Here is an 8,855-nt window from a genome sequence, read left to right on the forward strand (position 1 = left end):
GTTGATCTGGGTCTTCTCTTTCATTGTTTTGACTCATTTGCTAAAGGTTTATCAATCTTATTTTTTATTAATTTTTAATTGATATATGGCAGAGGAATGCATTATAATTCTTATTACACATATAGAGCACAATTTTTCATATCTCTGGTTGTATACAAAGTATATTCACACCAATTTGTGTCTTCATACATGTACTTTGGATAATAATGTCCATTCCCATTCCACCATCATTTCTAATACCATACCCTCTCCCTTACCCACCCACCCCTCTGCCCTATCTAGAGTTCATCTATTCCTCCCAAGCTCCCTCCCTACCCCACTATGAATCAGCCACCTTATATCAGAGAAAACATTCGGCATTTGGTTTTGGGGGATTGGCTAACTTCACTTAGCATTAACTTCTCTAACTCCATCCATTTACCTGCAAATGCCATGATTTTATTCTCTTTTATTGCTGAGTAATATTCCATTGAGTATATATGCCACTTTTTTTATCCATTCATCTACTGAAGGACATATAGGTTGGTTACACAGTTTAGCTATTGTGAATTGGCTGCTACAAACATTGATGTGGCTGTGTCCCTGTAGTATGCAGTTTTTAAGTCCTTTGGGTATAGAATGAGGAGTGGGATTGCTGGGTCAAATGGTGGTTCCATTCCCAGTTTTTAAAGGAATCTCCATTCTGCTTTCCATATTGGCTGCACCAATATGCAGTCCTACCAGCAATGTATGAGTGTGCCTTTTCCCCATATCTCGCCAATACTTATTGTTGTTTGTATGCATGATAGCTGCCATTTTGACTGGGGTGTGATGAAATCTTAGAGTGGTTTTGATTTGCATTTCTCTAATTGCTAGTTGATGATGAACATTTTTTCATATATCTGTTGGTTGGTTGTATATCATCTTCTGAGAAGTGTATGTTCAGGTCCTTGGCCCATTTATTGAGTTATTTGTTTTTTGGGTGCTTAGCTTTTTGAGTTCTTTATATACCCTAGAGATTAGTGCTTTATCTGATGTGTGAGAGGTAAAGATTTGCTCCCAAAATGTAGGCTCTCTATTCACCTCACAGATTGTTTCTTTTGCTGAGAAGAAACTTTTTAGTTTGAGTCCATCCCATTTATTGATTCTTGATTTTAATTCTTGCACCACAGGAGTCTTATTAAGGAAGTTGGAGCCTAATCCCACATGACGGAGATTAGGGCCTACTTTTTCTTCTATTAGATGCAGGGTCTCTGGTTTTATTCCTAGGATCTTGATTCATTTTGAGTTGAGTTATGTGCATGGTGAGGGATAGGGGTTTAATTTCATTTTGTTGCATATGGATTTTCAGTTTTCCCAGCACCATTTGTTGAAGAGGCTATCTTTTCTCCAATGCATATTTTTGGTGCCTTTGTCTAATGTAAGATAACTGTAATTTTGTGGGTTAGTCTCAATGTCCTGTATTCTGTACCATTGGTCTACCCGTCTGTTTGGGTGCCAATACTATGCTGTTTTTTGTTTGTTTGTTTGTTTGTTTTACTTTTGCTCTGTAGAACAGTTTAAGGTCTGGTATAGTGACGCCACCTGCTAAATATGATTTATTTTAGAGAAAGTTCCATGTACTATTGAGAAGAAAAATTAATTTGGTTTTTGATGAATGAACTATTCTATAAATGTCTATTAGGGCTATTTGATTAATAGTATTTTTTAGTACTGGAGAGCCTTTACTTAGTTTATGTCTGAATTACCTGTTTTTAATGGTGAGAAAGGTGTGTTAATATCACCCAGTGGATTGTATTTTGGTCTATTTGGTTCTTCATATTAAGAAAGGTTTGTTTTATGTTTGTAAGTGCATCAAAGTTTAGGGCATAAATATTTGCAATCATTGTATATTGTTGTTGGATGATTCCTTTAACCATTATGCAGTTGCATTCTTTGTCTCTAGATTAATTTTGGCTTAAAGGTTACTTTGACATGAGAAAAGCTAACCCTGGTGCTTTGAATCTCCATTTTCATGGTATGTTTTTCCATTCTTTCACCTTCAACCTGTGAATATCTTTGCCTGTAAGGTGAGTCACTTATAAACAACATATATTTGGGTCTTGTCAATATCTGTCTTTTGATTAGAGAGTTTAGACCATTTACATTCAGTATCATTATAGAGAGAAGATTTTTCTTTCCTTCCAGTTTAATTTATTTCTAAATGCTTAATTCAGACTTGATTCTCCTTTATTTGACTAGTTTTCTTCTAATGAGATTCATCCATGTGCTCTGATATTTAGTATTCATTTTTTCTACATGAAATATTTCACTGAGTGTGTTCTATAGTGCAAGCTTAGTGGTTATTATTTGTTTTAGTTTCTGCTATTGTAGAAGTTTTAATTTTAACTTCAATTCTGAAGATAATTTTATTGAGATATAATAATCTTGATTGGCACCCATTTTCTTTCAGGGCTTGGTGTATATTATTCTAAGCACTCCTGGCTTTTTCTCACCACCTTTGTTAAAGTCTATTAGTTACCTACTCTAACATCTGTAAGTATTTTCCATTGTAGGGGGCCTAACATTAGGGTCTTGTGCCATGACACAATCTAAGGAATGAACATATTCTAAACATTTATGTGCAATTATGTATAAATGCAGATCCATCTACTTTTCTATTGTAAAGGAAAATATATGTTCTTAGTCAGGACTAGAGTGCTTTGGAGTAGCATACATTTGTTCCTGAACCATCTTAGAAATTATTTGAAGCAAGAGAAAGAATAAAAATGATGAAGAAAAAGAGATGAGGAGAAAAAGTGGAAGGAAAAGGATAAAACATGAATTCAATGATACTTTGAAATAATTCCTTTCTATTTTTATTTTCTCTACAGACTAAAGTTTTTTTCTCATTTTTCCAATGAAAATTGTATTATTTTAGAGAATATGCAAAAAATGAGAAAGTTGAAAGAAGTAAGAAGAAAAATTTTAGGTTATTATTTATCACCATTGTCTAATCATGCCTTTACATAGACTTAGTGTATGAGTCTGTCAGGACAACCCCTTTTGGCAAACTATATTCTGCTCACCTTGGCAGCTAAGAGTTAAGTTGCTGCCTTAGATACCAGTATTAGAAGAGAAGAAAATCACGTAAAATTTAAAAAGGACAGTACGATTCTAAACAGATGAGCCAGGAGAGTTTCCATCTACTAAAAATGGAATGTGATCCATTTTCTCTTTTTTTTTTTTTTGATACGGGGGATTGAACCTGGGGCATCCTACCACTGTGTTACATCCCCGACACTTTTTATTTTTTATTTCGAGACAGGATTTCAAAATTGGGGTCTCTTGCTAAAATAATGACACCTTGAATTTGTCATCCACCTCAGTCTCCCAAGTCTCCAGGATTATAGGCATGTGCTACATACTCAGATCCATTTCTTTTCAATCTTCCACAGTGAGAAGCCATGCAAGTAGTTAATTCTTTTCCAAAAAATAAAACAAGCAACCCAAGTTTTTTTTTTCCTTTTTAGGGTACTGGGGATCAACCCAGGGATACTTTACCCAGAGCTATATGCCCAGTCTTCTTTATTTTTTGAGACAAGGTCTTGTTAAATTATAAAGGCTTGCCTCAAATTTATGATCCTCCTGCCTCAGCCTCCCAAGTTCTGATGATTGTAGGCATGCACTGTTGTGCCAGAATGCAACAAAGGTCCTTTTCATCTGAAAACTCTCTCTTGCTTGTCCTCTTGCAACTTATTTATTGGTGTATATCCTTACTCGAATCTTGAAATAACTTAAGATACATTTTTTTATTGCTCCTGGAAAGTGATATGAATTAATAATTTGTGCCTTGACCTTTTTTTTTGAAAAAACATTATAGCAATATTTTTAATGGAAAATTTGCCAAATGGTCTTGACACATACACTTATGAAGACAAAAGCCGAGTGATGAATAGAAGCTCACCTTGGCAAAAGCCCTGGAAAAGGCCTGACCTTCACAGAAGCCTACTGTGGCTGACAATAAACTAGAGATTTGGTTGTAGCAATTGTACTATAGGTATATACATGTTGCTATTCCACCTGAAAAGTTATTTTAAAATAGTTTGCTTTAAGGTCTGGGGATATAGCTCAGTGGTAGAGCACTTGTCTGACATATGTGATGTTTTGGGTTTGATTCCCACTACTGCCAAAAAAACAAAAAAATTTGCTTTATATTATGCAACAGAAACTTGTAGCCAGAGAAGTACATCACAGTAAATTATGCATCAGAAATACTGAAATAATAAATCATGCTTTTTCTTAGGTCAGCCTATGATCACATTGCAAAAGGACATATATTACAAGGTAAAAAGGAATGTCTGATTTCTATAAAGCTTGTATACACCCTTCCTGGAAGAGAATACTAAAACATTTGATGAGGGAATCTTTCTATAGTCTTCTTTAACACAAGACTGAAGACAAATAAATGTATATGCTTCAAATAAAACACAAACAGTGGTCAAAGTAAGGAAAAAATAAACTAAGTTTTATTAATATGTATCTTGTTTGGCTTACTAGTCTCAAAATTAATTCAGGTTTCCTCTTAGACTCTTTATTTCAATATGTGTTTATATTTTTACTGTTGAAAAATTTTATGTGTAAACTACGTTGAAAGGTATCACAGAATATAGAAAGACAAAATGCAAACAGATGTCTTTCTTCATGTACTAGCTCTTTAAAAGTTTAAGTTTCTATAAATTTTGAAAACCAGTGAGACTGACTTTTCTATATTAACACCCTCATCTAGGAAAAAAAAAGTGTTAGCTTAAACCAGTAAGCACTACAAATCAGGTATGATTCTCCATGTAAGTAATACTCAGTTTTCAACAGAGACAATGAAACATGCTCAATCCTGACTACACCTGGCAGAGTTTAGAAATCAGATGTTAAGAATCTTGGGAAAATAGAACAAAAAACCAGAACTGATTGATTTCTATTTTAAAAAGTTGGTATTTTGCCAAGTTTTTGTTTGTTTGTTTGTTTGTTTTTGTCCTGATGCTGTTTCAATAACTTTAAATGTCTGCCTGAGGGGGATATTACTCCTATTTCTGTAAATGTCATTTAGGAACAAATGTTTGGAAAATAAGTCCCTAAACCTTGGAGCTCATAGCCAATCTTTCTTTTCCATGTCGTATTAACATCCTCATCCTGGAAATCATATATATGTTCATGGTTTTTGTTGAATAATAGAAGATTGAAAGAAAATCCTTAAGGAACACTTTTAACAATTTTTCAGTTCTAGAATTATTATTATCCAACTATCCCCACCTATTTTTTCCCCTATATGTCAAGACCAAATGCTTTCCACCTTGAGAAAAGCATTTTTTTTTTTTTTTTTACACATTTCTGATTCTAGGAAGAAGTTTCTAGTTACTCAAATGTGAAGGTAAAAAACTAGGTGACCAGACCTCTAGCAATTCAAAAGTAGATAGGAGGGGTGAGAAGGAAGAGAGCATCTGTCCTCTGGATGCACATTAAAGGAGACCAGGTGGAGCATGAAGAGCTTCACCATGAAAACGAAGCCCATTAGTACGTGTTTGTCAGCATAAGAGCTTCTGCAGACAAGATCTATGATGACACAGGTGTTGGAAATAGAAATTAAACCATGTTAAAAAGTTTATTTCACTCTCACAAAAATGTTGGCTTAGATTTTTGTTTTGTGAGTTTTCATTTTTTATTATTATTAACTATTTTATCATCAATTATTTTAGCCTCTGAGGAATCATCAAGATTTCTACATTAGTTTAATGTTTCCTTTCTACGGGACAGAATTTTTCCCTTAAAATAGTGATTACTGGTGTAATTATTATGTAATTATCATTTTTAAATTTCTAATAATACAATGCCCCTGTTGTTATGCCTTTCTTCTTTTTAAATATTTCTCACCTGCAATCATATTTGATTTTCCAGATAAGTAGTTTAATAATTTCATCAGGTTCTTCCACTAGGCCAACTCAATATTGCATGTCTGGAATCCCCAAGACTTGGAGGCTGAGGCAGAAGGATCTCAAGTTTAAGGCCAGCTTCATCAACTTAGCAAGGCTCTGAGCAACTTAAGGAGTCCCTGTTTCAAAATTAAAAAAAAAAAAAAAATAGAAAAGAGCTGAGCCTGTAGTTTAGTGATAGAGCATTTGCCTAGTATGTGCAGTTCTGGATTGAATCACTGGTACTAAAAAAAAAGAAAAAAAAATTTCCCTTAGAAGAAAAAAATCATCTCATTCAATTCTTTCACCAAAATGTATTCCAGATTGTCTTAAATGTCAATATACAAATAAACACCAGAAACAACTGGAAGAACCCATGATTAAATATCTCTCTTATCTCTAGGAAGAGGAGGTATTTCTAAGCATATAAAGCAAAGAAAAAAAAAACACAAATCTGGAGGATTGAGAGATATGACTATCTTTGACCTTCTCATTTTTACCTCTGTTAATTTTACTAGATGGATAATCGTGGACAAGACACTTATCTTCTCTGTTCCTCTGTGTCTTCATCTGTGCAGCTGAAAAAAATAAACTCAATCATCCTTAGTTTATAAAACATCAACTGATTACAAAATTAAGCAGGCATTTAAAAGCATACTGAAGAAGTATAGGAATGAAAAACAGTCCTGTAATCTGCACTGTACTCATAAAAACCCTGAGAAGGGGGTTGTTTGTTTGTTGGTGCTGGGGAGCAAACCCACAGCATCATGCATGCTAAGCAACCACTGAACCCTCAGTCCTTACAAACCTGGTTTATAATCCAGTCTTTGGCACTGTAGGAACACTGTGACTTAAGTATGCTGATAGCAGCTTAAAGGTTGTTTTCAGAGGTAGAAATATTAGAGGCTATAGTACCAAAATTATAATTAATCATTTTCCAAAAGGGTAATTGTCCTCATTGTGATCCAATCCAAAGACCATCATTCATATTCCAGCTCAATCAGTTCCTCACATATCTGTCTATGTCTAATTTTTCAGATTATCAGTATCAACTGAAATTTTTGTAGTGGACATTCACAATTTTTAGGTTAAGACTAAATCAAGTTTATTTTTTCCTCCAAACAAAATATGATTATCCTGAAAAGAAATGTTTTTTAATATATTTGAATTTTTTCCAAATGTTAACAGATATTATAAGAAGATAAATTCATCATTATTTTATTTTTAAAAAGACCTTAGCTATGAAACTGTTAATTTTTATAGCCTTGATGCTGAGTAGCACATTAAATATGGAATTTAGGAAAGCACAATAAAAAGGCTTAAGTACACTATAAAAATAATGAATCAACAAATACAAAAATGTTATGGCAACAGTAAAGAAGGATGTTCTGTGCCCAGCTGGAAGGCAAATTCACCATGGCAGCACTGTAAGTGGGCTGCATACACCCAATTCTCCACCTAGTTAGCTAAAATGGTTTGGAACAGAGAAAGCATGTGCTGATTAATCATAGGATCAAGTAGTATTCAATGAGCTGTTCTCGGTGTTAATTCAAATTGGAAATTGAGGGAAGGGCCCAGAATTAACTGAAAGAAAATTGCACACCCCATATAACCAAAATTTCAAAAAAAAAAAACAACAAAAAAACAAACCCTTAATTTCCTGGGCCAAATAGTCTATTTGTTACTAAAATCAACATTTTTCAAGAAAATTTGAAACTTATAAAATCAACATTTCTATAGTCTTCCTCAATTCTCATATTCTATAATGTTGTGTGTTGTTTCAAAATAAACAAGTTTACATAAATACAGGAAATTCACATTTTCTAATTTCATTCTGGAAAATATTTGACCAAAGTGAAATTAATAGAGGAAAAGTTTCTTGATGTCTAGTAATCAAATAAGGGCATAAGAAAGCTGTTATCAGATTTCAATTTTACTTGAAGTTGTTAAAATGAAAATACCTTAATGTTTCTCCATACTACTATATGATGGTCTTATGAGGGAAAACCCCCAAAGCAAACAGCAAACAGATAATAACCCTCACAGATGCTTTTGAATTAGTTTTGAAGTGCAGACTTGACACACAGCATTATTGCTGGAATCTTTGAGCCTAGTCCCTTGATCACATTATAACAATATTCAAACATTTCTAACTATGTGTACATTAGTACCTGTAGTCACCTGTATAATCTTCTAGGAGTTTGCCTACTATACTCAACACTCACAGAAGCAGTTGTGAAATTGTTGAATTTGATGTCCATATTTAATTTTAAAAAGCCTAAAGATAGATAGTGATTATAATATAGGAGTGGGTGGATGCATATAATTTGGGATTTTTAGCTCAGAGATCCCTATCTAGAAACTCTCTGACAAAGAAACTGCTAAGACAAATGCTTTCACAGGCATTCAAATGCATAGTGAAGAGAGAACACAGTCACTTAAAAAGGAAGCAAAGCAATTAGCATATCCATCAACTTAAACATTTACATTTCTTTGTGGTGAGAACATTCCAAATCCTCTCTTGTGACTATTTTAAAATATTTGGTACATTATTATTAACTATAGTCATCCTGCTCTTTAATAGATCGCCAGAACTTCTTCCTTCTAAATAATATTACCAATACATACATGAATTGGAATACCACATTTCACCCTATACTCATGCACAATTATGTGTCAATCAAAACAAAATAAAATAAAAAGTTAAAGAAGCATTAGCCACTAGCACAGGTGATGCTTTGGTTGCAAAAGCCCTGGGGCAAATGCTGAAAACTTGTGTTCTTTGGCTTTCCTCCCTAAATGCTAGCAGACTCATTAAAGATAATGTCTGAAAAGTTGAATGTCCTTGAGAATGAAATTGAGAAACTAGAAGTTTCTCATTCTCAGAAAACAAAGAATCTCATTTATACAGGGAAGAAGCAATCATTTTTT

This window comes from Callospermophilus lateralis, chromosome 8 (genome assembly GCF_048772815.1).
Source record: "Callospermophilus lateralis isolate mCalLat2 chromosome 8, mCalLat2.hap1, whole genome shotgun sequence".
Lineage (NCBI taxonomy): Eukaryota > Metazoa > Chordata > Mammalia > Rodentia > Sciuridae > Callospermophilus > Callospermophilus lateralis.